Source organism: Tachypleus tridentatus, chromosome 1 (assembly GCF_004210375.1).
Source record: "Tachypleus tridentatus isolate NWPU-2018 chromosome 1, ASM421037v1, whole genome shotgun sequence".
Classification (NCBI taxonomy): domain Eukaryota; kingdom Metazoa; phylum Arthropoda; class Merostomata; order Xiphosura; family Limulidae; genus Tachypleus; species Tachypleus tridentatus.
In genome coordinates this window covers 93126149-93154132 of record NC_134825.1, presented here as the reverse complement: position 1 = coordinate 93154132, position 27984 = coordinate 93126149, and the positions used below count along the sequence as shown (strand labels likewise).

General features: G+C 32.8%; 1 protein-coding gene across 2 annotated transcripts in view; it reads right to left on the bottom strand.

The window, feature by feature from the left end:
* The window catches only part of LOC143255626 (uncharacterized), a 40545-nt gene extending 19972 nt beyond the window's left edge, over positions 1 to 20573 (bottom strand). The window contains exons 1-3 of one of the 2 annotated variants that reach the window (XR_013030763.1): positions 19817 to 20573; positions 3145 to 3302; positions 1115 to 2198 (exon numbers count right to left, since the gene is read on the bottom strand). The gene's annotated coding sequence lies outside the window, so the exon portion shown is untranslated. Of the gene's footprint in view, positions 1 to 1114; positions 2199 to 3144; positions 3303 to 13248; positions 13465 to 19816 lie in introns of those variants that run through there. The other variant, XR_013030764.1, reaches the window with a different exon arrangement.
* Positions 20574 to 27984: the final 7411 nt, after the last annotated feature.

Genomic DNA, 27984 nt, shown 5'->3' with positions numbered 1-27984 from the left:
ATAAAGGAACGATACTTCCATACAGCACTATAGTTGTCAACAATGGAAGTGTAAAGTCAAAGAAGAAATGAATTATACACATCAAAATAATAAACAGTTAATATAAAACATTGGAAACTAGTTATTTTGTTATATTCATTGATTCCTCATTGTCGGAAATGTGAATGTTGTTCCTTTCAGTTTCTTCTTTCACTTAGAACCTCGTGTCCAATGACAGCAGAGATTGCTCGAGTTTCGATTATATGCAAATGTTTCCTTTGTTTCTGAATGATTGTACTAAGCCCCTGGTGGCTAAGTGGTACGTCTGAGAGCTTATAATGCCAACAAACACAGATAATCAAATGTGCATTTTGTGCTTAACAACAAACAAGATAACAAGATTGACCTTTGTGTTTCAACGACAAATTCATTTCAGCAGCTTTGCTCCTGTTCTCTGAGTATGCAACGCCATCTGAAAACACTCTTTATACACAGAGTCTACGACGTCGTTTGACAACATTGTTTATACACAGAAGATGCGACGTCGTGTGAAAACACTTTATACACAGAATATGCGACGTTGTTTGAAAACATTGTTTAAACACAAATTGTGGGACGTCGTTTGAAAACATTGTTTATACACAGAGTATGAGACGCTGTTTGAAAACACTGTTAATAAACAAAGTATGCGCGTCATCTGAAAACAGTGTTTATACAAAAAGTATGCGACGACGTCTGAAAACACTATTTATATACAGAGTATATGACGTCAGCTGAAAACACTGTTTACACTAGATTTTCTACAAATTTTTGTCAGACTTAATGGCAGTTGAAGTGCAACAAGAACACGTTGTCTTGCATGGAGATTATATTAGGTTTCACGTTATCTATGTTTCACGTTGTCTCGCCTAGTGATTATATTGGGTTGAGGAATAATTCGTGAGCGTTTTTAGTTAAAAAAATTATTCATAAATGAAACGCAAAATATTTCATGTCATTTGGTAGATAATTTTTGCTAATAGATGGTGTTTTGATTTTCATATGTTTTAGCTTTCATTTTCAGCTCATTATGGAATGTTGGACAAAATATTTTCGACACCAGGTTACATTTCGTTTAAAACAATGCTTACTATATACCTAGGTATTACATGAATTAAAGTATCATAATAAATGTTTTGGGTGTAATGTGTTCATGCATTGAAGTATTGTATAGTCTTGCATGTAATGCTTGAATGAAATTATTTAAAAACGCTCACGAATTATTCCTCAACCTAATATTATATTAGGTTTCACGTTGTCTTGCCTAATGATTATATTTTGACGTTATTAGTGACATTCGATCACTTTAGACGGAAAACCAGTTCTTAGAAATATAGTTTTTATTTGTAAGAATCTAGCATCGATCATTTCTATACCTCTTGTTTTAAGACAGTTTATTAGGTTTAACATCAGATTTATGAGGTGGAGAGCAAGATTGAGACCTAATATTCTGTTTGTTTGTTTTTAGATCAAAAGCTATACTTTTTTCTTTTCAATATGGGGGAGAATCGAACCCCGGATTTTAGCATTGCTAGGTCGTAAACTTACTGCTATTTCACTAGGGGACGGTAGTTGGTATACTGACTATTATTAGAAGGTTTTTTTAAAACGAAAGAGCAATAAACTAATTTTTCAAATTCTGTATATTTATGGAACGTAGTCAGTCAAATAATACATAAATAATCAATTCATTTGTCAACAATATAACGATGAAATAGAAAATGCTGTATGTTTATTGTCAACAATATAACGATGAAATAGAGAATGCTGTATGTTTATTGTCAACAATATAACGATGAAATAGAGAATGCTGTATGTTTATTGTCAACAATATAACGATGAAATAGAGAATGCTGTATGTTTATTGCACAAAGGTTCCTTTGTTTTTCATTTCAGTTCCTTGTTCTAATTTCGTTGAACTCGACCAATTTCCTGAGGCTTTATGTAGTACACTAATTTACTTTTATAAAAATTAACAAATATTAACGTGAAAAAGTGCGTTTTAACATAAGAACACAATTTCGTATATAATTTTGTAATGAACACAAAATTACGTAAATATGTTTTTTACATAAGATCACATCCCCACTAGTACAGCGGTAAGTCTACGGATTTACAACGCTAAAATCAGGGATTTAATTTCCATCGGTGGGCTCAGCAGATAGCCCGATGTGACATTGCTATAAGAAAAAAACAAACACATATAAGATTAGCATGGTACACTCGATGACATTCTATAACATAATATTTATAAAAAAAGTTAGAGAACTTTTCTAATTTATTACTATTTGACAATGGCAACAGTTAAATAAATATAACAAACTGCAGCATTTTTTTATGCTGTATGAATCTTTACTTGATATTTATCTCCTGATTTTCGACGATTATATTCGCCTTTGGTGGAAAAACGTTTTTCTTTTATTTAAACATTCAAGTTTAAAGTAAGCAGATTATAAAGTTATTTAAATAAAAATATTAGAAATATTTTGAAACTTTAAAAATAATAATGTTTTAATTTTACAATAAACGGAAAAATTATTTATTTTTGTTTGTTAATTTTTTACTATAAAGCTGGACAAATGGTATTCGGCGCTTGCCATCCAATGTTTAAAAGTATTATATTAGAGGGAAAGCAAATAACCAACACCGCTCAATGCCCACTGTCATCAGACGAATAATGGAATTTGATTGTTATTCTGAAAACGCAAACACATCCTAAAAGTTTGCAGTTAATTTTTACATTTGATATTATTGGTTTGTTTGTTTTGTTTCTTTTAGAATTAAGCACAAAAGGCTACTTGTGATCTGTTCACCATTGGTATTTAAACCAAGTTTTAGCGGTTTGAATCCGCAGACATACCACTGTGCCACTGGAGGGATGGTGTTATGGAACGAGAATCATGGATCCACAGTGTGGTATGCTAATCATAGAGAATTACCCAAAGGATTTATAATATTCAAATATTTAACCCTTTTTAAATGTAAAAGCAGAGCTGTGCTAATTACCCAAATTAGTATTTATTAGTTACACTTCCACGAATATTTTCATGTTTTTACTTATTGAAAATTATCAAAATGCACTTCAAGTGTAATATTCTGGAAAACATCACAAGAGCACTTATCTACCCAAGAGTTTCCCGGAAAACATCACCAGCAGCAATTAATCTCTCCAAGCGTTACCCGGAAAATATCACCAGTAGCACTAATCTCTCCAAGCGTTTTCCGGAAAACATCCACTACCAGCTCCAATCTATCCAAGTATCTTCTTCAATTCGATCCTCACTCTAACGAAAAAGAAACCATTTTACATAGTTCGTAAATAACTAAGCAGTTAACTGCATATATTAAACTATCACACTAATTTTGTGACAGTTTCAAAAGCTGTTCTTTATATAAACGATACTTACGAGTAACGTCTACAAACGAAGTCAAAGGCTTTTAGAATGGGAGACCTTGAACTAAATAAAAATTACGAAATCAATTCGAAATATGGTTATTGCAAATATTTGAAACTTTGAACGTATAGATACTTTTAAAGTGGTTATTTAGGCGATTTTTATGGCAATATACATTTGTTAACATACATGGGACAACCATTTGGAATTTCAGTATTGCTATAAACGTAAACATTAATTATACAAAAACAAATGATTTTAAAGCATAGAAAACAAAACTTAAAAACTGAATTGGCGATTGTCACAAAAATACATAGATCACCGCACGAAGTTTATAGTTGATATTGTATTAAACGATTGATTAGATACTAAATCACTAAGGACAATTTTTCGGTGTCAGTTTTAGTAATCATATTTTTTTTGTAGAATTTTTACATCAGTATTACTTCTTAGAGGGAGAAAATTCAGAATTATTTTGACCAACATCAATATGATTTTGTGGTTCTATAATTCAGATTTTCGTTATTATATTTTCAGTAAACTTTATCTTAACCAATAACAGATGCTGATTATTATTAATAAACTTAGACCGTTGATTTATTAGGCTCACTCATTCAGTATATTAGGAAATGATGTATCCTTGTTGTTCGGAAAACACCTGATCTGGCAAGTGTTGCATTCTCTCTTTGAAAATTGGATGGATATAGCAAGGATATTCTTTCCTTGTGTGGAATTTGTATTGTTACCTTTTCGGGTTGGCAGACAAGATCAGTGCCAAAGGTCGTCTACGCGACCCAGCCAACATTAAACAATATAACCATTGAGCATCTTTATCTGAAAAAAGCGACACAAGTCACGAGTGCACAAGTTGCTTCCACGACATATTCGTTCAACCGTCACACACCTGAAGCAGCTGGATAATGCATGCTCTATAGATTTCTGTAGTTAAATTGTTCAAACAGACGCTAAGAAATCGTCGTTCTCATAAATCGATATTGCGTTGCAGTGATATTGAGAAGATGCACGGTCGTGAGATAAAAAATGACTGACCGTGACGACATGGACTTTAACGACGTGGTATGGCTTAAATACCGTTTTAATATAACGAACTCGTTTTCTGTATGTAGGATGAAAACAAAAACATAGTAACCGAAACAAAATTCACAGGCAGAAAATCATGGACATGAAAACATTACATTCATAGAAATATCTTTGTCATTTACTATCCAGAAACAACTCTGTTGAGATAACCTCTCTAACCGAATCTATTATTTAAAAACCAAATAAACAGTTTGAGATTATACGAATAAAAACATATGAAGCCGTGGCAGCAAGTTTGTATGTCTAATGTGCTTTGACAGCTTCTTTTGACACAAAATCTATAATATAAAACAAGAATTCATCCTCAATAGCTACTGCTGTAATTAGATCTCAAATTATTAAGTATACGAAGTTATTAGTTAAAAGCTCGTGTGCTTGAAAAATAAAGAAACTGAGAGCCATTATGTGAGCTGCAATGCTGCGGCTACCAATTCTGCATGTCCATATAAATATCTCCAGAGAAATGAGTGCAGATTTTTTTGTTTGTTTCAAACCAGATATGTATTTAATCCAGTATATGGAACATTTTAAGTAAATTTGCTAAATCTGTATTTTTAAAGTAATCATTTTTATTTAAAATAATAGATACTCCTTTTATTTCATGGCATTTCACTCATGGGCTGTGTTTTATTAAACTAAATGACAGCTGATTAAGTGTAGCATACATTTAGTTCAGTAAGATTGTGTTAATCAGATATCAGACGAGGAAACAGAAAAACAACTTTGTCTTTTGCATGTGTATAACTAATAATACACTTAGCCAACCTAACGTAGAAGTAAGAAAGACTAAATAATGTTTGAAAAATATTAAAATAAATTAGAAGATTAAAGTTTTAACAGAGAAGACTCCACATCAACCTTTCTATCTGTAAGATTTGGAAAGAGCCCTTCTTCTCAGGACACCCATGAAGATGGCAACAGATTAGCAGTCAAAACACAAAGTCAATAACCAATTGTGATTTAGAGTTACTTAATCATATGTTTTTTATAATTATGTGGTATTCTCTGACATCACGTGCTATAGCCCGTAGATTAATATTCCAGAATCTTGTAGGTTTATAAAGCTTTTGAATTATAATATTAATGTTTTGTAAGTATAATAAACTTCATATTTACAAATGGTAAATCATGTTTTGAGATCATTGGGTCTTCAATGGTTTGAAGTGTATTAATTGCGTCGTGGTTCTAAATACTCTTCTTACTGCATAGCATTTGAATGTTTGTCAGAAAGAACTTTGATAAAGTGGAACATATCTGTATGTATAATTTTATTCCTGCTTATTCTTAGTGTTTGTCTTTATCGAGTGTTTCGAGTTTTTATTGTTGATTATAATGGTAGTAATGTCGTATGCCCTTATGGTATGCTCAAAATAGCATTGCTTTGTCTTATAAAAATATGCAATTACCTACTTTAAGTTGTGTAAGAGAAACAAAATCATTTCATTTTTTCACTTTAAAACACAGAAGTAATTAGCCAGATAAAAGATATCATGGTGTGCTTCAACGAAACTTTTGCTTCTTAGATTCTCACAATTGTGACTGACTCTATTACACCAAACATTCGTTATACCTGTATAAATATAGAATAATCGTGCGGAAAGTATTCAGTATTGGGCACAGAAATTTAACTTGTACAATATAATCACGAATTTGTTTTTATAATATATTGAAAGTATATCGTTGGCATTGTTCAAGCGAGGGTTTAAGCTCTGAACAGTTTTTACCAGTAAATAATTTTTTTACTTTGACCTCAGGTTAGATTAAGGCTTATAAGTTGATTGTAAATTCAAAATCGGAAATTGTTCTAAAAATTTAATCAAATACAAATCATTTAGTTACAGAAAGGAGTAATAGCACTTCTGTGGAGGATTAACAAAACAGATTCCAAGATGGAACATTTTATAACTTTGGGACTACCTTTTAAATTTTTTGTGCACCCACAGTCCCAAAGTGTTGAGCATATTTTTGCAGAAACGAGATGCGAACAATAGACCTTTTGGTTCACAGTATGTAACGGATTTACTGTTATACATTTATTTCAATACCTATGCTGGTTTTAATATAGTTTTCTTTTTTTGCCTATGACGTATATGCTTGACTGTTTACTTCACAAGTCGTCCTGTTTTCGAAATTTGTAAAATATTTTTGAGAGTAAGAATCAATGATATTTGTTTTACAAAAACGCGCTGAAACGTTATTGAGATGTATACAAACTCGCGTGATTCGTATAAAAAGCATCTAGCTGAGAAACAGAAGAGTATTATTATTGGGCAGCTACAGTCATAGTGTTATAGTTATCGGAAGATATAATTATGATTAACGCTTATTAATCAGAAAACTACAGAATTTGACCAGGAACGTTTGTAGATTTCACACATTATAACCCGTTCAACTTTAATGAATTTATTTGGGCGTTAATATCTATATGAAGACATTAAATATCAATGCCGAAAAAAGTCAGCTTGTAAGGGTGTATGGCAAAACAAGACATCATTAGCTAAGGTGAGGTGTAACAAAAGTCAACTTGTAAGGGTGTATGGCAAAACAAGACATCGTTAGCTTAGGTGAGGTGTAACAAAAGTCAGCTTCTAAGGGTGTATGGCAAAACAAGACATCGTTAGCTTAGGTGAGGTGTAACAAAAGTCAGCTTGTAAGGGTGTATGGCAAAACAAGACATCGTTAGCTTAGGTAAGGTGTAACAAAAGTCAGCTTCTAAGGGTGTATGGCAAAACAAGACATCGTTAGCTTAGGTGAGGTGTAACAAAAGTCAGCTTGTAAGGGTGTATGGCAAAACAAGACATCGTTAGCTTAGGTGAGGTGTAACAAAAGTCAGCTTGTAAGGGTGTATGGCAAAACAAGACATCGTTAGCTTAGGTAAGGTGTAACAAAAGTCAGCTTGTAAGGGTGTATGGCAAAACAAGACATCGTTAGCTTAGGTGAGGTGTAACAAAATTAACTCAGAATTAATCTGCTCGTCGTGGACCTGGATCATCAATAACATATTCAGTTCTAGATCAGAGAAGAAACTCAGTATAGTTTGTAATTTTCTAATACTCTTGTATATAATATCTTATTTGTAACAACTATTAATAATAACCGTTATTATAAATTAGTATTGTGTTTTTTTAGTTTGTTTGTATATTAAAATATACTTCTTTACCCAGGTCACAAAAGCAAAGTTTCAAGAGAAAAATAGGTATTTTCCATTTACTTCAGGCATAAGCGACTGGAAAATAAAGGAACAAGAAAAAGTAAAATATTTGTTACACAGAGTTATGGGGAGGTGCTCGAAGATTGGTAATTAGCTAAGGCTACTAAGCTTTATAAGAGAAATAATAAAAATTGTCTAATAATTATAGGCCTATAAGTTTAACATCAGAGGTTGGAAAATTTCTGGAACGTCTAATAAAGGATGCTTTATAAATTATCTCAATACAGCTTAAAATAGAGTTGGATAACATGATTTCACTAGGGGAAACTTTTGCCTTAATACCCATTTTGACATTCTATGAAAACATTATGACTTATCTAGATGAAGATATGGGTGCTGATATGGTATATCTGGATTTCAGAAAACATTTGTTAAAAAAAAAGTTTCAGATTAAAGATCTGTCAAAAAAATTTCGCTCTGTAGTTTTGTGGTGGGAATATATAAGTTCAGTGGATAGAAAATTGGCTAGATGAGAGAAAACAGAAGGTTATTATAATTGAATTAATACCACGAGTACCTTGATATTCAGAGAAGAACCTTTGATATTTTTGTTTTATATTAATAATATAGGTGGAGAAATGGTCAATAGATTATTCAAATCTGCTGATGACATTAAAGTTTCGGATGTTGCTCACTGCTAGAAGGATGTTATTACCATACAAATATATTTAAGTTATTTGTTGATGGCAGATGTATTTTAATTATAATAAATATAAAGTTATGCATGAGTGGTAGCAAAAGACAAATTATTAGTATAATTTTCTTGGAAATAACCTTAATGGTGTCGTGGAACAACAGCTACAGTAGCTGGTTTATGATTGTGCTTAGCAAAGAGTTTACAATCTGGAGGCTTTGCTGGCCACGACATTCTTGTAACGTTTCCCTGGTGAGATATAATCCTATAATATACGCGCACTTTGGGCAGTAACATTGTCATCCTGGAACACAAAATATTTGCCAAATATTTCTCTAGCATATGGCAAAAATATTTTCCATATGTTACGCCTGTATGAGACGCCATTGATGTTTCATTTTAAGATATAAAGAACATTTTTATCACGATGAACAGCCGCCCAAACATGTACTCCACCATCTCCTTATAGAAGGAATCATATGAAAAGATGACTTGTAGCCAGTGTCCTAACTGTAACCTGGCATGTTATCTTTCCTAAATAACACGATGACGGCGGTGAATTCTGGTCAATATTAGTTTTCAGATAGCCCTTCTTGCAAAATGATCTTGTTTGTTCATTTTCTTATTCGTAATGTGTTGCAAGGCCTTTATCGACCTTGACGTGTTAACCTGTTCAAAATACGGTAATCTCGGGCAGTAGTTTTTCTGCGTCTACTAGTAAACGTTTCTGGAACGACGTGAAATGTAAGCTGATGTTCTATCAGGATTCTGAATATGGTACACCAAGAGTACCCTACCGTTCTGGCGATGTCTGTCTGCTTCATATCATTTCTGGACAGTAGAACAATTTGACGACCTACAACTTCTGAAACGTAACGTGGCATGAATCTACATCAGGTACAGAAAAATAGTCTGAACAAAGCATTTATCTATTTCGAAAAATAAAATATTTTAATCACACCCTTTTATTTTAAAACAGGTGTGTATATGGGTTTTGACAAATAACTGCTCAAAACAATTTACACAGACTAGAATAACAACCCTTACATGTTTGTTCGATCATACGCTACCTTCTCTGTTATTAATCTCGGGCATTCACTCAATAACTACTCCATGCTTATAGATAATAACATCAATATAAAACAATGTCTAGTTATTTGGGACAAGACTGTAAGATATATTTTGGTAATGTAAAGCAAAAGTAAATAAATAGATTTTTCCCATTCTACGATATATTAAGTGGTGTCATTGTTATGTCTAACATATTTACTGTTCCACTATTATTTCAGTGCTTATGCTTGTTTCTGTATAGTTTCATCTTTATGTTACGTATCTTCTTGACTGTGTTTTGCGCAAGTCCCACCTGTTCTCGAAATACGTAAAAGATTCTTGAGAGTAAGAATCAATAATGTAGTAGGTGTTTATGTAATACTACTGATTAACAATATTGTTGCCAAGTGAACTTTGGTGAACTTTCTAGAGTCTAGCGTGATTGATATAAAAAACAGCTAGCAAGAGACAGAAGAAGACAGTCAGTGTGTTATAGACCTCGGAAGCTATAGTTGTGGTTAACGCTTATTAATAGAAAACTAAAAGAATTGAACCAGGAACGTTTATAGATTTTGAATATTGTATATGTCCCTGCTGGTACAGCGGTAAGTGTACGGATTTGCAACGCTAAAATCATGGCTTCGATTCCCCTCGGTGGACTCAGCAGATAGGCCAATGTGGCTCTGCTATATGAAAATACACACACACACACACACACACTTGCATATAAACCAATATTTATAATAACTATTAGTTATAATAAAGTGTATATTAAAATATATTTGTGTTAAAAAAGAAAATTGTGTATATCAATCTAGTTAGCAAATACCATAAATTTAATACATATTAACATTTAATTAAATTCAAATTCAAATTTCTGTTTATTTGAAATAGCAATACGTAACGTACGTAATATAATTAATCGGAGACTTGTCCGAAATAAAATATAATACATAACATATGCTTCAATATTTTTCAAAAAAAAATAAATCGGCTTATTATTCCTACTGGCTGATGTTACTAGGTGATATCATTTATAACAAGCACGCAGGAGGATAGAGTATTTGTGAAATAGAGTTAAGAGATCATAAAATAAAAAGTCTATAAGGATCGTTCCCTTTTGATCACAAGGTACCAAGTTTATCTGCGGCATACTTGTAACATTCTTTAAGAATTACGTACTACAAATATAAGCAGTAACTCGCAGTTACCAGTGTTTTTATTAACACCCGCATTTTTTCGACAAACTATTTATGAGTTAAAATAATAATAACAGATTAAGTTGCTGTTTCTTAGGGGTAGGGTGGATAGTTTTAACCCTGTCTCATCAAACGATGTTGAGCCTTGTTGCTCTAATTTCTCGGTCTATCTTACTTTGAGAATTTAATTGTTTTTCGTGTTAACTTTTTCGTGGCGCTTCAGTATATTCTCATTTTATTTAAATTATTATGTGTTATAACAATTTTTCTTTAAAGTTAAAGAACAAACAATTTTTTGTACATTAGAAACCTTTTTATTCATCAAAACAAACGTGATGAAAAATTAACATTCTTGGTAACGAGAAACCCACTTCAAATAAAATCTACGTCATCTAGAAAGGTCGAAACGTTATTCTCTGCTTTATTAGTAAGAGTGTTAATACCCATACCAGCCGTTCTAAGATACATAAAAATTTAAGTTTAAAATTTAAAATTTCACCAAAATATTTATTTATTTTCATCAACAGTTGGTTATATTAAAACAAATGTATCAAAGTTTTACTCCAAACTTAAAAAGATATAAATGTTTATGTTTTCATATCTACATAAAAGATAGTTAAGAGACTAAAGCTGGAATATTGATAAGAGTTTAACAGGTTTTTGAGAATTGTAACAGAACTAAAATTCTGTGTGGAAAATGACCATTTTTAAACCGATTAATTTTTATAAATAATTCTATTTCATTGTGTTGTTTCAGCTCATTATTCATATAAATGCTTGTCTTATTATGCTTAACGTAATAGATAATCACGAAAAGTTACGAAACTGAGTTACTTGAATATTCTTCTTCATAGTAACAATATCCATTCAAGCATGTTATACCTATTAAAATATATATAGCGAGTAGAGTATCATCAACCAGAACGTTTCCATATATAGTAATAGTGTGCAGCGGGAAGCGTATCACGAACCAAAACATTTCTATATGTAGTAACAGCGTGCAGCGAGAAGGGTATTATCAACCAGAACGTTTCTATATGTAGTAACAGTACATAGAAAGAAGAAGGTCTTCATTAAGGACATTTCTATATATAGTAACGCTGTACATCAAGAAATAATTGTAGTCAGGGTCTGCAGGTAAAAAAAATTGTAACCATTGTCTGTACAAAAATAGTTTTAATCATGGTCTCTTGATAAAAATAATTACAGCCATGGTTTGTCGATAAAAATAGTTAAAACCATGGTCTATAAATAAAAGTAGTTGAAATTATTATTGTAATTCAACTTTAACTAAAGTTTATATAATAGAAAAAAAAGCAGTTGAGGTGGTTCGTAAAAGATGTTTGAGAACCATTGGCACATACTGTTTTATAATACTGAAATGGTTCTTTTGTCCTAAGTCTATACTTATTTACACAGTTCATTTGTGCCCTGATTGACCTCTTTTTAATCTATAAATGTCTTCGTCCCTCTATTTATTCTGGTGCTTTCTTGGTGGGTTTTTTTTTGTATTGTTGTTTTCTCTGTAGGTCAGTTTTTCAGGTATTATTTTAATAATGTCTGTTTGTCTGTTTTAGGGCTACCTGTGCATGGCGGTCCTGATTTTCAAATGATAGATTTGGAGTTGGAAATTAGTTAACAGCACCTTTATTCAACTCTTGTGCTGTTCTTATGTGAGTGAATAGTGGGATTTAAACGTCAGTCACTCTTCTAGTGCATTTATGGTCCCACACTACGAACATTGAATCCTTGGGTTCACAGTTTGAGCAAAATACCACTAGGATATACACCTGTTCCCTTTAATAATGAAAACAGAAAAAAAACTAACTAGACTGTCTCAATTATCCAATTGGCTCTAATGAAGTTGTAACAAAAAATTACATATATAAAATTTTTAGGAAGGTTTTAATTTTAACACTTAAACTAATAAAGTAGAGACTGCTATTAGGAACATTGTGAGAAACAATTTGCTGTCTTTCGTCAAAAGTTAAGACTTGACATTTTTTGTTGAATATTTAAAATTTTAACGGCTTACTATTCATTTCAAAACTTAATTTACATACATTTTAGTGGGTCGTCTAGCCTCCTTGTATGATCTTAAAATTGGGATGTTGGAACAAAATAGTTTGGTAAAGAAGCATGCTGTATCATGATGTGACCTTTCTTAATCAATATTAATCTAGCAATGTAACCCCAGAATTCTATGAGACCAGGATGTCTTGACCCCATTTGAGATCATGGACAAAACTGATAGACAGTAATATATACGTCAGTCTCTGAATGGTCTGAACCACCAGTTATTTCTACATAATATAAAAGCCTGAATATTCTTGCCTTTAAAATAAACACCTTTATCTTATATATATATAATATATATAATTTGTGGCAATGAACAGCAGAATGTTTCATCTCCTCACACGCAACAACTAAATTTACGGCTATGAACAGTAGAATGTTTCGTATCCTCACATATTCGTAAACAGACATATTGAAGACTCGGGTTTGGAAGAACATTTTAAATTGTGGGCGTTGGCCTCTATGATCAGGTTACTAAATGCCTTCGGGAACGTTATCTTACTGCTAATTAGAAAAAAGTATATCACTTCCTTGCCTGGAGAATCATGTAAAACAACGAGATACCTTTTAGCATGTCTCTCGTCCCATATTTCGGGAGTGTCCCAGATTTTGCCCGATAATTGCTAGAGGGACGGGAGGTTACCGATGGGCTGTCGAGGAAACTACAACGAAACGTGTATCAACCACACCATATGGATAGATCAGCTACTGCTATTTTCTTCTGATTATTTTGTTATATTTCTTTTACTTTTTCATCCAAATCAAGGTGGAGTCTTCTTTCTACTTTGATCAAGAACAAGCAACAATAAGATTCCAGGTAGGTTTCAAAGTGTATAACTGAACGACCTGCAAAGTTCTCTTAATGAATATTAAATATTTTCTAATCCTCTAATTGTGTAGTTTACTTATTACAAAACTCAAAATGACTAACTAGTTCTTGATAAACAAGTTGCAAGAAACTCTGTTTGAACAAAGTATCATATGTATGGTCAAATGAAAGTTAATTCAGCGCCGGAAAATGCACCACATCATTATAATGTTCTGTGGGGGGAAAGTTATGCGAACAATTATTCATTAATCAAATACTAATACTAATTACAAATTCATTTCCTTGTTAATTTATCTGAAAGTCCATGCTGTTTGATTTAGAGAACTATCTTACAACTTATTTTTAACCAATAACGTCGAATATTTGCAAATATATAACGTAGAGTAAAACTAGCACTTCATTGTTTTTATTTTTTAGATAACTGCCGCTCTGGCTTACGCCACTGACTATAAACAAACTCCACTAGCCATCGTGCACCATGCTTCTGCTGTTCAAAACGCTAATTCTTATAGTGTTGGCCAATCTGCCTGCGGCTCCTATGCTCATGGTAACGCGTTAGTGAAGGCCAGTGTTGCATCGAGAGATCTGCTGGTTAAGAGTGCCTTTGGCGCTGCTCAGAGCAACTTTAAGGATAAGGGCTTGTACGCTCGTAATCGTGGGTATGGATACCAGAAGGCTTAAGGGTACGATAAAGAGATTTCAGAGATATTGGAGCAAATTCTGGAGCTTATGGAAACCAATTTGAACTTAGTAATAAATACGGACACTGCGACCTAGGAGCTTACAACATGGCTCATGGTGCCATGTTTGACACGATCGTTACGGCACTCATGGCTATGGTCTCTACGAACATTTGAATAGTGGATATGGTTAGTCAAGCTACGCCCACGGAGCCAACGCCTACGCTAAACAACTCTCTCCCACTTTGTTGCCCATCCTGCTCCTGCGGTTACTTACGGTGGCACATATACAAGGACAACCTACCACTAACCATCTCAGATAAAACAGAGAAACTACATATAGTATTAATTTGTATATAAAAGAAAGGAACAAACCGAAATACCTAGAAATAATAACATAATTAACTGCAATTACTAATAAAACTACAATGTTTTATATTTTTAAAAATAACATAGAAAAAGCGTATATGTTTAAATGTCTTTTAATTAAGTTTTCGTGTTGTTTCAGCGTGAGAAGCCAACCACTGTTGAAATGGTCTGAAAAGGAGCTGTCACAAGAGAAATTTTCCTGTTTTTTTGTCCTTCCATATTAGTTCACAACTTCATCGTGCGCTGTTATTATTTATATAAAGTCGTGAAAATATTAATTTTGATATTGTTTATATAAAATCTCAACATTTTTTTATTTCTTCTATTTATTTAAACCTAGATTATCCACGTTTTTATTTTCTTGCTTTGTTGTCTTTCATGTTTGTAAATTAAAAGAAAAAAGTCAGTGGAAGTTCAATATATTTCATTGCTCATCATAATCAGCTACAAATAACTAATTTTATATTTTCTGATAACAAAAGCTGATAAGTATATGTAAATAATCCATTCTGTTTAACAACTGAATTTCTCTTTCTCTTTATGGTTTGCTAAACTATCGTATTAGAGAAGTATATTAACATTTAATTATTTTCAAATTATTGTAACTACAAAACCGAAATTTAACAAAACGTTTGGTAAAGTCACTTTAACAGCACATACAAATTTGTTTGAGAGCCAAATGATGAAATACACTATTATTTTGATAAACACTTAATACAAGTATGTATTCTTAGTACTGTATACTTGCAACATGTAATATGTTTATACGTTCAATATCATGAATGTGGATATTCCTGTAACATCTAGAAGCTAAAACGAATTTTTTAATGGTATATTGATAATTCAAATATATTTTCATCTACTGTTTTCAAACAGCTAGCGTTTTACTGCATTAGTTAAAATACGCTCATCGCAATCTGTAACTGAGTAATACATTATCGAATATTCGTGGCTGACGTATGTCAACAGTAGACAATATCTCCGACAAAACACTCCAACCAAAGCAAGTTCAACATACCTAAAACACAGAAACAGATCTCTCTGTTTTTAGTCGAAAACCCTCAACCTCTACAAGAAATCGAAATTCATATTAATAATAATAATAAAACCAACAATGAACAAAGTTACAAATGTGTGTTTGTATGTGTGTTTTTTATACCAAAGCCATAACGGGCTATTTGCTGTGTCCAACGAGGAAAATTAAACTCCTGATTTTAGCGTTGTAATTCCAAAGACTTACCGCTGTCCCAGCGAGGGACAAGCTACAAATACAACATAGGAATATGACTGCTATTGGAAATTTTTCTTTCTGATTTTATAGCTATCTTAGTCCGAGATGTAAAGAAAATATTCTAACAATTTTAAATTGTTTGTTTGTTTTTTGGAATTTCGCACAAAGCTACTCGAGGGCTATCTGTGCTAGCCGTCCCTACTTTTGCACTGTAAGACTAGAGGGAAAGCAGCTAGTCATCACCACCCACCGCCAACTCTTGGGCTACTCTTTTACCAACGAATAGTGGGATTGACCGTCACATTATAACGCCCCCACGGCTGGGAGGGCGAGCATGTTTAGGGCGACGCGGGCGCGAACCCGCGACCCTCGGATTACGAGTCGCACGCCTTACGCGCTAGGCCACGCCAGGCCTAACAATTCTAAAAGTAATACTTTTATGGACCCACCATGGCCAGGGGGCTAAGACATTCGACTTGCAATTTGAGAGTCGAGGGTTCGAATCCCCGTCACACCAAATATGCTAGCCCTTTCAGTCATGAGAGCGTTTTAATGTAACGGTCAATCCTATTATTTTTTGGTAAAAGAGTAGCCGAAGAGTTGGCGGTAGGTGGTGATGACTAGCTGTCTTCCCTCTACTCTTACACTTCTCAATTAGTGCAGATATCCGTCGTATAGCTTTGCGCGAAATTCAAACAAACAAATGGTATTTTATATGAATATTCAAAATAGCTTACTTTCAAGAGATGTGGTATAGAAAACCTAGTGTAACACATAAAATTTTACATGCTTTCTCGAAACACTACTCAAACATGAATGGATATAATACAATAAAAGCCAACTGCTTGCCCATAATTTTGCTAAACAGAGGTATAAATCTACTATTCAAATAAGGTTTTTTCATTACAGTGTTTTCATAAACTTACTACATATATATTTTTGGTTCTGCTCCATGTAGCTATCTTAATATTATCAAGGTTAATATTAATTGCTCAGCAGAAGTATGCTCATTGATATTCTTTTTAACAATTCTGATGTGTCGGTTTGTACTGCCCTCCAAAAACCCACATACGCATATGTGATTTAAGTATATGTTAGCTGAATATTAAAAAAAATCATCTTTATATATTTTACAGTTATTACAGATCACAGATGTCTAATAGATTTTCTCGAAAACCATAACTTCTTTCTCCTCAGTTATAACACTGAAACGCAAGTTTGTTATGCAAACAATTCCATAGATACTCTCGATCACAGTGTCGAATATATCGTGGGAAGTGATGACTCTTCTGTTACTGTTTCAATTTAAGCCTACACACTTCTCAATTTAAACATAGATGCAATTATAATAAGACTGACTGACTTGAAAACATTTAAATTTTAGATTATAATTCAATTACCACTGAACGTGGCCACGCACAGGAACAGTGGTAAAATGTAGTCATACAATGGAGAATTACTTGTACAATAATGTCCACATATGAATCGTTTAATTACAGTCTTGGTGAATACATAACATGGGTATTCTCTAAATATGTAACATCAGCCAGCTTATTCATCAAAGACTCTTTTAATTTCAAGTCTAATCTAAATCAACTTAATCATAAAGCCTTAATGTCTAGTTTTGATGATATAGCCTTCTTTACAGAAGTCCCAACCCCTGAAGCCTGCAAGATAGCCTTAAAACTCTATATCCGAGACCCTACCCATCAATAGACATCCCCCGCAACCAATCAGTAACCATCATACAATTCACCACGATGAAGACAAACTTCATGTTCAACAACTACAACAAATGGCCTAAGCATGGGCAATCCAGTATTACCAGTTCTAGCCAATATTTTTATGACACAAGTTGAAACACAAGCAAGTAATACAGCATAACATCCACCACTATATTGGTACAGATACGTAGACGATAAGATTGCGGGATTCACATCTGCAGAACACCCACGTAATTTTTTCAATCACATTAACTTCACATGTGACTAGGAAGAAAGCAATCAAATATCATTTCTTAACTTCAAAATTACAAGGACCGATACACAATTTAAAACAAAAATCCACTGAAAACTCACTCATACTGAACCATACATTCCTTGGGACTGGCACATGAAACAAAACAAAAACTCAACATACTAAGAAACCAAATAAACACAGCCATAAAACTATGCTCACCAGATAAAATTAACGATGAATTGGACAAAATAAAACAGTACTTCATCAACATCAATAAGTTTACTCCACAAACCGTAGAAAACATCATACACACACACATAGACAGAAAGCAAAATCAACCAACAAAAGTAAATATATTCCACGAATTAAAAAATTACGAAACCATATACTGCTGCATACCATATATTCCCGACATCAGCAGAAAAATAACCAACATTGACAAAAACTAGTAACAAAATATGACATACCAGTTAATACTAAATTTATTCAAAAACCAGGCACGAAACTAAGGTCTATACTGTGTAAAAACTGCACTGACAAACACCACACCAACATTATTTATAAAATACAATGTGATAGCTGCCACGGCTTCTACAGTTGGAGAAACAAGTAAAAAAATGGAAAGCAGATTCAAAAAACACAAAGGAACAAACATAAACAAACGCAAAATTGAAGATCTTGTTTGTTTGTTTTGAATTTCGCACAAAGCTACTCGAGGGCTATCTGTGCTAGCCGTCCCTAATTTTGCAGTGTAAGACTAGAGGGAAGGCAGCTAGTCATCACCACCCACCGCCAACTCTTGGGCTACTCTTTTACAACGAATAGTGGGATTGACCGTCACATTATACGCCCCACGGCTGGAAGGGCGAGCATGTTTGACGCGACTCGGGCGCGAACCCGCGACCCTCAGATTACGAAGCGCACGCCTTAACGCGCTAGGCCATGCCGGGCCCTGAAAATTGAAGAAGCCTTAGTTATACAACAACTCTAGCCCAAAATAAACCAATACAAAGGAATACTTTTATACCTATATTAATAAATACAATCAAACATCTAAGTACGCCCTCTACATTCCTACACTCAATTACACAACCGCCTTGAAACATGTGGTCGGTCAGCTATCGGTCAGTTACCTCTTTCTTTCTCTGTGAACCTGACGATGACCGAAGAAGGTCGAAACGTTGTTCATCTCCTCTACATAGAATTTTCTCTAACCATATCAGCCGTTTTAACATATATATGTAGAACTTTAAGCAGTATAAAAACTAAACATATTCACTTCATTAAGTATCAGAACTAAACAAACGTATTCATTCCCAAATATATTGATGAATACGATCGGATTTTTTAACAAAATTTTTGTTGTATTTATGCAATAAATTGCTTATGGTTTCTTAACTTTGTTCGTATAGGTTATTTACTACTGTTACGAATCTCGCATTCAAAACTTAAGTGCCTAATGGTTCAGAGATACATCTGAAGGCACACAGCGCAAAAAATTGAGTTTTAATACGCATGGCAAACATAGCACAGATAACTAATTGTCTAACTTTGTGTTTTATAAAAAACACCAAACACCATGAAACTTGAGCAAAAATATCAGCCTTTATGTACGTTACGTAGAAAGTGAATTATTTCATCAAATTGTTTGTACCAGTTCTTTACATTAAACATTGTATTAAACAAAAACATAAAATTATTCAATATGAAACTCATACAAACAAAAAATGTCGATGTTTTGTGAGTTTACAGGTATTAACGCTAGGATAGAGTTGGTGGGATGTTTATTATCAATACAATAAAGAGAGAAAGGTGTGCGTAAAAAGGACAGATTGAATTGCCGTACTTACAATAATAACTAAAATAAAACCAGGATCATAATTATAACAGGTACTAATACCTATGTTGATAAGGATCTTATTAAGTAACTTGATACGTTACAGCCACATTCATGCATTCCTACAGAATACTTAATTTGTATATAGAAATTAGAAAATAATAAAGCTTATTCGTAAATTATGATTATTTATAATTTTATTTTGAAAAACAGCTGTTTACTCTCACCTCTGAAGTTTGTAATGAATTTTGGCTGAGTGTAACATAGCGGTTGGTCATGTTTAGACTTGAATCCGAGGTTTCATGGCTCACGGCTCATTACTGCAAAAAATTATTTGCACTGTGGAACTATGAGTGCGTTAGAAGAGTAACAGTTAAATCCTACTCTTCGGTCAAACGGGATTAGTTCAAGAGCTGGCGGTGGATTCTGTTGACTAGATACCTTCCCTCTACAGTCTAGCAGTCCTATATTAGAGACACATAACTCTTTAAACCTAAAACAAACGTACAGGAGCAGATGAATTTGTTTTCAGTTCTTACGAGGATGTTTAAAGAAAATGGAATTTATTTCTTGTATATCGGTTTCAGAACAGCATTTGTATACAAATGGCGACGGCAATAGGACCTCAGCAAGTACAACGCATTTCCTGGTCATTCAGTATGTTTCGTCATATCACAGCTAATACACGTTTCAGTTCGATAAAATGCAGGTCTGATATTACGAATCTAATAGGGCAGGGCTGCTTCAAAATCATCAACTACCCGAAATGTATTTTGTATGCATACCGTTCTTGAAAGAACTGAATAAATGCTTGATTGGGATTACATGCAGTGAGGCGATGGTCTGTCCATTCGAAGTTTTCATATATCACGATTAGTAAAGGAGTCTGGTTTTATCGTGCTACAGAAAAACATTTTTCATTTTGATGATTGGATACTTGATGCGTGGAGCGCGAGCAGTTATCGTCAGTATCGTCATGTATCGTTCGGCAGTGATAGTGATAACGAAATGCAAATAGCCATGGGTTAAAAACTAATGTTATACACGGGCGCCACCTGTCATGGAGTCGCGTAACATATCGTACCCGAAGTAGCAAGTGGATATTATACTGTAACATAATCACGTATGGACAGCAGTTTACTCATATCGAGCTCATAAAAAGGAATATTTAGTGTCCTTCTTAACACCCCTGGTTTATATCCCTTTACACTGCGATATCAGTGTTCGATCAAGTAAACTAAGTTACAGACTTGCTAATAAAACACTTAGCTGGCTGATTCATCTAAACACGCTAAATTAACAAAATGATTGCATTTTATATCTGAACTTGAGACGTCTTTGTAATTCAAGTTAAAGTTAGTTGCTGAATTAGCTTACTTTTAAACCTGTTTTCCTCAGTATACCATTAATTAAAACTGTTATAGTGTAATTAGAACTTCAGGTAAGTGACTTGGGTATTGGCTAGTTTACATTTGATAGGTGAATGAGTAATAAACAAATAGACGCTGCTTTATTCGCAGGTTTTATCTTAATGCATTTGATGATAAAATGGTAAGCATTAATAATTAGGTAACAGAAAAGAAAAGGGTTTATGTAAGATAAACTGATATTTTAAGCTTTAATCTGTCTTTAAAGGAAAAGAATTAATTAAACAGCTACTCATGTTATTCAGTCTTAAAAATTATAAAAATAACCAATGAGAAATACCAATGCAATAAGTTTAAATGTAATTATAGCTCATAACTGACACGCAGTGATAGACTAACAAATGAAATGGTATTTATGGCTGTTTTTGTGTGTATTCCAGGAGTAGCAGGGTATGTAATTGTATCTGATCTCTTTCAAATTATTCATAGGAAAATATATTATAAAATACATTTGTTAGACAAAAAATGAAACAATGTATCGCTATTCTGAAATTATAGCTCAAACAGCAAACATGTAATAAACACATTTAATGTTTTGTTTCTCTCTCCATATTCATCACACTTGTTGTGGTAAACTTATATTTACGTTTAAGCTGAAGAGAAATTGTTCCTCACCATAGTTACCACATTTTAAATAAGGAATTCTATAATGTTACGTTTACTGATGAAGTATAGCTGGTCAAATATGGAACTTGCCTTGAAGTTATCTAATTCTGTTGTGTTCTAGATACCATTAGAATCAAAACCAAGCAGTTAATGCTACATTGACTTAAATACAAATATTTTCGCCATAATATTTAGCTAATGCTAAATAATTTAATTTAGGAACTATAAAGAACTTAAACCTGAATAAATGTAAAACACATAATTATTTTTAAGAGAAGAGAAAGTGGGGGCAAGATCCTAAACTTACACAGTCTTACTGAGATCAAACTGTCATTTTCTTGATTATATACAACTTTGTATCGCCAAAGAAATGGAAAAATAAATTCACTAACCTTAATAGTTTACTTATTACGAGTTTTGGCTAGCGCTATTTGGCGGTAATCCTATAAACTCACTGGCAACTCAATCACTAACTCTATATTAGTGTCTTTTGTATTTATGGTAAAATTATTAAGTTTATCTGCCGCCGTCCCTAATTTTGAACTACTGGTCAAAGGTTGTTGTCGTTACTTCTTAGTGTAAAGCTACCCTTGGGCTATTGCACTCTGCTCACCATGAGAATTTGAATCTCGAATTTTAGCTCTGTAAATTCGTAGCATTGTCGCTAAGCCACAGGAAACCTGATTTTATGGAAAATATTCAGTTAGTAGCACTCTACTTCTCAAATATCCACATTAAGAATTGCTTCTCATTCTTATAGGGTATTCACAGCTTAGAATACAGAGAACTTTGTGTGGTATCGCGTTGATTTTAAGTCAGCTAACAACCTAATTTTAAATAAGCTTTAAAAAGTGAAAGAAAATTAAAACTTCCAGAAAGTCAGTTCTTATAAGTAGAACTCAAATTAATAAATAAATAAAGTTTATAAATTTTCAAATATTTTTAAGGACATATATTTAGCTGGATATCAACGTAGTTGAATCGAATTTAAGATTATCTGTTAATTCAGAAGTAGTTAAATAAATAGATGTTACCGAATTAATGACAACAGTAGCAATGCATAAAATACATATGAATAAATAAAGCAGTTACGAAAAACTTTGTTGTGAAGACACATTTTAATTTTCAGATTAACTAATTAATTTTCTTGGTTCGGTATATAATCCTAAGGAATTGTTAAGTAAAAGTTCACTTCAAAGAACTGCTTATTCAACAAAATCAAATAATATGTTTTCTCAACTCATAAGTGTTTCGCGTTTATTGTTTTGGAAATAATAAATCAAATATTTTGTTTAATACTAAACCATCTAATTAAAATAACTACAAAACTATATATATATATTTATCTGTACTTATAAGATAAGCACATGGGTACACTGCTTTCAAAACTAGTTTTTAAGCAAACTAGATTGTCGCTAACCTGATTATAAAAACAAGGCGTGGTCTGAGATCTCTTAACGATAACAAAAACTTCTTTCCTGTTTCCAATCTTGATCTTCATAGTGCTGCCATCTAATGAAAAGTGAAAAGTTTGAAGTGAACTCTAACAAACAAGCTGCTGTATAATTGTTGTATTAAGTTACATAAAATGTTAGTACTGTAGTTTGTTGTAACTTGAAAATTAATAGCTTTTCTACTTGTGGCTTTCAGTTATCTTGACAAATTGCAGTTTACTGATCTAAATTCCACATAATCAAATTATTTCAATCTTCGCTGTGGTGAGTTAAAGACAACCAAACACTGTATATATAATATACTGCGCTTTTAAAGCAGTTAATTTCAGTCTATCAAATTAATATAGGTATAAAGGCGTCCCTTTATATTGGTTTATTTTGGGTTTAAGTTGTTGTATAAGTAAGGCTTCTTTAATTTTGCGTTTGTTTATGTTTGTTTCTTTATTTAGTATTTGAGTGTTTTCTATGGTTATGTTGTGTTTATTTGACTTGTAGTGTTCGAAAACGTGTGAAGGTGACTTTTTATGTTCTTTGAATCTGGTTTCCATTTTTCTACTTGTTTCTCTAATATAGAAGTCGTGGCAGATATCACATTGTATTTTATAAATAATGTTGGTGTGGTGTTTGTCAGTGTAGGTTTTACATAGTATAGACGTCAGTTTTGTGCCTGGTTTTTGAATAAATTTGGTATTAACTGGAATGTCATATTTTGTCACTAGTTTTTGCCAAATGTTGGTTATTTGTCTGCTGATGTCGGGAATATATGGTATGCAGCAGTATATGGTTTCGTGATTTTTTGATTCGTGAGCTGTATTTACTTTTGTTGGTTGATTTTGCTTTCTGTCTAGGTGTGTGCATATAATGTTTTCTACGGTTTGTGGAGGAAACTTATTGACGTTGATGAAGTATTGTTTTATTTTGTCCAATTCATCGTTAATTTTATCTGGTGAGCATAGTTTTATGGCTGTGTTTATTTGGTTTCTTAGTATGTTGAGTTTTTGTTTTGTTTCATGTGCTGAGTCCCAAGGAATGTATAGTCCAGTATGGGTGATTTTTCGGTAAATTTCTGTTTTGAATTGTGTCGGTTCTTGTAATTTTGAGGTTAAGAAATGATATTTGATTGCTTTCTTCCTGTTCACATGTGAAGTTAATGTTGGGATGTATAGAGTTAATGTGATTGAAAAAATTAAGTATGTGTTCTGTAGAATTGAATCCCGCAACCGTGTCATCTACATATCTGTACCAGTATAGTGGTGGATGTAATGCTGTGTTAATTGCTTGTGTTTCAACTTGTGTCATAAAAATATTGGCTAGAACTGGTGATACTGGGTTGCTCTTGCTTAGGCCATTTGTTTGTATATAGTTTTGGTTGTTGAACATGAAGTTTGTCTTTATCGTGGTGGATTCTATGAGGGTTGCTAATTGTTTGCTGGGAATGTCTGTAATTGGGTTTGGGTCTCGGATATAGAGTTCTAAGGCTATCTTGCAGGCTTCAGTGGTTGGAACTTCTGTAAAGAGGGATATATCATCGAAACTGGCCATTAAGGCTTTATGATTAAGTTGATGTAGATTAGACTTGAAATTAAAAGAGTCTTTGATGAATGAGCTGGCTGATGTTACATATTTGGAGAATGCCCATGCTATGTATTTACCCAGATTGTAATTAAACGATTCATATGTGGACATTATTGGTCGTAATGGGCAATCTGGTTTATGAGGTTTGGGGATGCCGTATATTTGTGGTGTGCGTGAGTCGGTTTTACGTAGGTAGGAATAAAGTGTTTGTGAAATTGTGTTGGCTTTTTTCATCTGTAGTAGTAATTTGTTCAGTTGTGTCTCGTGTGTCTTTGTTGGATTTGTGTGTATTGGTTTACATTTGTTCGTGTCTGATAGAATGTTCTTCATTTTTTTGGATGTATTCATTCGTGTTCATTATGACTATAGCGTTACCTTTATCTGCTTTTAGAATTTTTATGTTTTTGTCTTGTTTTAGGTTTTTAATGGAATTAATGTCTCTTTTGTAAGGTTTTCTGTTTTGTTTTCAGTTTTCTGTTTTGTGAAATTATGTTGATGGTTTTGTGAGAAAATTCTTTGAAAAATAGTCTTACACTGCAAAATTCGTTTAAGATGTTGTTTTTAGGTGTTTCTGGAAAATATAAATTTGTAATTTTACCTGGGAAGTTTGGTTGTTGGATGTCAATAAAATTATCTAAGTTGTCTTCTTTCTGTTGGTTGTTTTTGGTTGTTTCCTTGTTTTTGTTTTCTGTAGGAAGTATCACAAGTCTCCTGGCTAGATCTTCTAAACATGTTTTTATTTCTAAGGTTGGAATGTACCTGGGTGCTATTGTGAAGTTGAGTCCTTTGTTAAGTGGATGTATCTCATCTGTGTTTAATTGTCGGTCGGATCTATTAATTATGAGGTTAGTCAACGGTTTGTCATGTTGATGTATTTTCTGTTGTTTGCATCTTAGTTTTTCTATTTTTTTGTTGTGGCAGATCTTTTTGTCTCTGTCGTTCTTAGTATTGATTTGGTTTATGTTTCGTTGTATAAGTCCGTAAATCTCTGGTTTAATGCAGCATGCCAGTTGATGGTCTAGGTTCATTTTTTTTTTTTGTAAGTCATGTAGTTCTTTGTATTTTGTGTTCAACATGGCTTTAAGTAGTTTTTCTGTAAATTTTGAATAATGTTTGTGTATTTATTAAAATTTTTTGAAAGTTTTACATTTACAAAATTAGGTGTTAGTTGTTCCTTTCTACATTGTTGAATAAAATAAATGTCATTTCTTCTATTGATAATTCGTTGGTTTAAATTTCTTAGTTTCTTAACGATCGTGTGAGCGTGTACTGTTAATAGTGGGGTATGGTATGCTAGTTCAGACATAATGGTAACAGGTAAGTACAAATACACTGAGAAAAACACAAAAGACTTACACTTCTTGTACAATCGCCGTGATGAAATAATAATCAGTGATGTCGAGAAAACCCACTTTAGAGAAATATATATGCAAAACCGGCTCGTTTGGGTTGAGAAAATATTTTACATAGACGATGACCGAAGAAGGTCGAAACGTTGTTCGCTCTTCTATGTAAAATATTTTCTCAACCCAAACGAGCCGTTTTTGCATATATAAGAGCTCATAACGTTTTTACTGTATTTGAGATAGAAAAAAGTATTGATGATTACTCATCAGTTTAAACATTAACATTGAAATTCTAAGGATAGTTACAACGTATAGAGTTACTAACGTTTGAGGCATGATAAAGCTGAAACAGCATTCATATTATTATATTGCGAAGCATAATGTCACAAAATGCAGCTTTTCTTTAGTTATTTAGAATAATGCAGGATGTTTAAATATTATATGTCTAATTTTGTGAATCAAAGATTTGGTTTGTTTTGAATTTCGCACAAAGCTACACGAGGGCTATCTGTTCCAGCCGTCCCTAATTTAGCAATGTAAAACTAAAGGGAAAGCAGCTAGTCATCACCACCCACCGCCAACTTTTGGGCTACTCTTTTACCAACGAATAGTAGGATTGATCGTACATTATGACGCCCTCACAGCTGAAAGGGCGAGCATTTTTGGTGTGATGGGGATTCGAATCCGCGATCAGTCGATGAATACGTATAACACACATTGAATTTCTCAGCACACACAGAAATTAATAGGATTTCTTTATAACGTAAATATTAGTTCTCCTACACAATTTTGCATAAACTACTTCATCTGAAAATATTTATTCATTCACGTGTTGAAAAATTATGTTTTTACAAGTTATTTTATGTTTCATATTTTACTTCTGTTATTTTTCAGCTTCACGAGCAATAAATATGTTTTAGATTTTTTATATATTTTTCAACGAAACCGGTTTTGCAAAAGCAAAAAAAAACATGTTAATTATCCAATTAATAAATTATTCCACATTTTAAGAACAAAATATGGACTGGGATAACTTTTATAATACATATCTCAAAAAAGAATAAAGCCTAAATTATAAAACAAGGTTTATCCAAATCTGATAATGATGCTAACAAAGAATGTGTTTCTTTATATACACAACCAGAGAAATAACAAAATGTTTTTTTTCTTAAATAGCTGGTGTCACGAGAATTTTTTTCAAAATCTGTATTCTCGAGGCCCCAGGCCAGTGGCACAGCGACATGTCTGTGGGCTTACAACGCTAGCAACATTGTATAGCCTTGTAGTTTATGCCACAAACGGTATTCACGAGTAGACAGTACTGTCGCGACACAGTGCGACTACTTTGTTACTCAAAGTAATATACATTTTTTAAAACTATGATGAAAACAATAGTGTCTAGACACTATTCTTTGAAATATAACTAAAAAATGAACAACTTTTATCAATTAAATTAAGCTGTTAAACATTTACTGTGGTTTTTTATTTAATTATGTTACATATTTAGTTTATAATTACGAGCAGTTATACATTCTTTATTTCGTGTTTAAACATATATTCAATTATTTATCACGAAAAGTCTTAAGTCCAAGCTTACTAAAATTATGAATTGCTTATTTTTAGTTTTAATATACAATTTTTTCAAAATGTTCCAAAATAAACTTCATAGTGTTTTCACTAAACTGTTTTGTAAGTTTGTTGAATGTGTTTTTTCAGCAGATAAATCCATGCAGAGGAGATGCTATTGACGATAGGTTAGTGTGGTACGTGAGACATTAATTCTGTATAGTCTAAAAACCATGTTTACACTCGAATAAGTTATTGCATGATGATGCATCTTGTACATAACAGTATTTCTGTTTTGAGGAAGAAAAAAAGTGCCTAAACAAAGCAGAAAAAAGATTACAAGAATGTAATATCTATACATTAGTCGATATTTACTAATCTGTAATATCATAAAGTGTAGAACAAACAAACATGATCAACG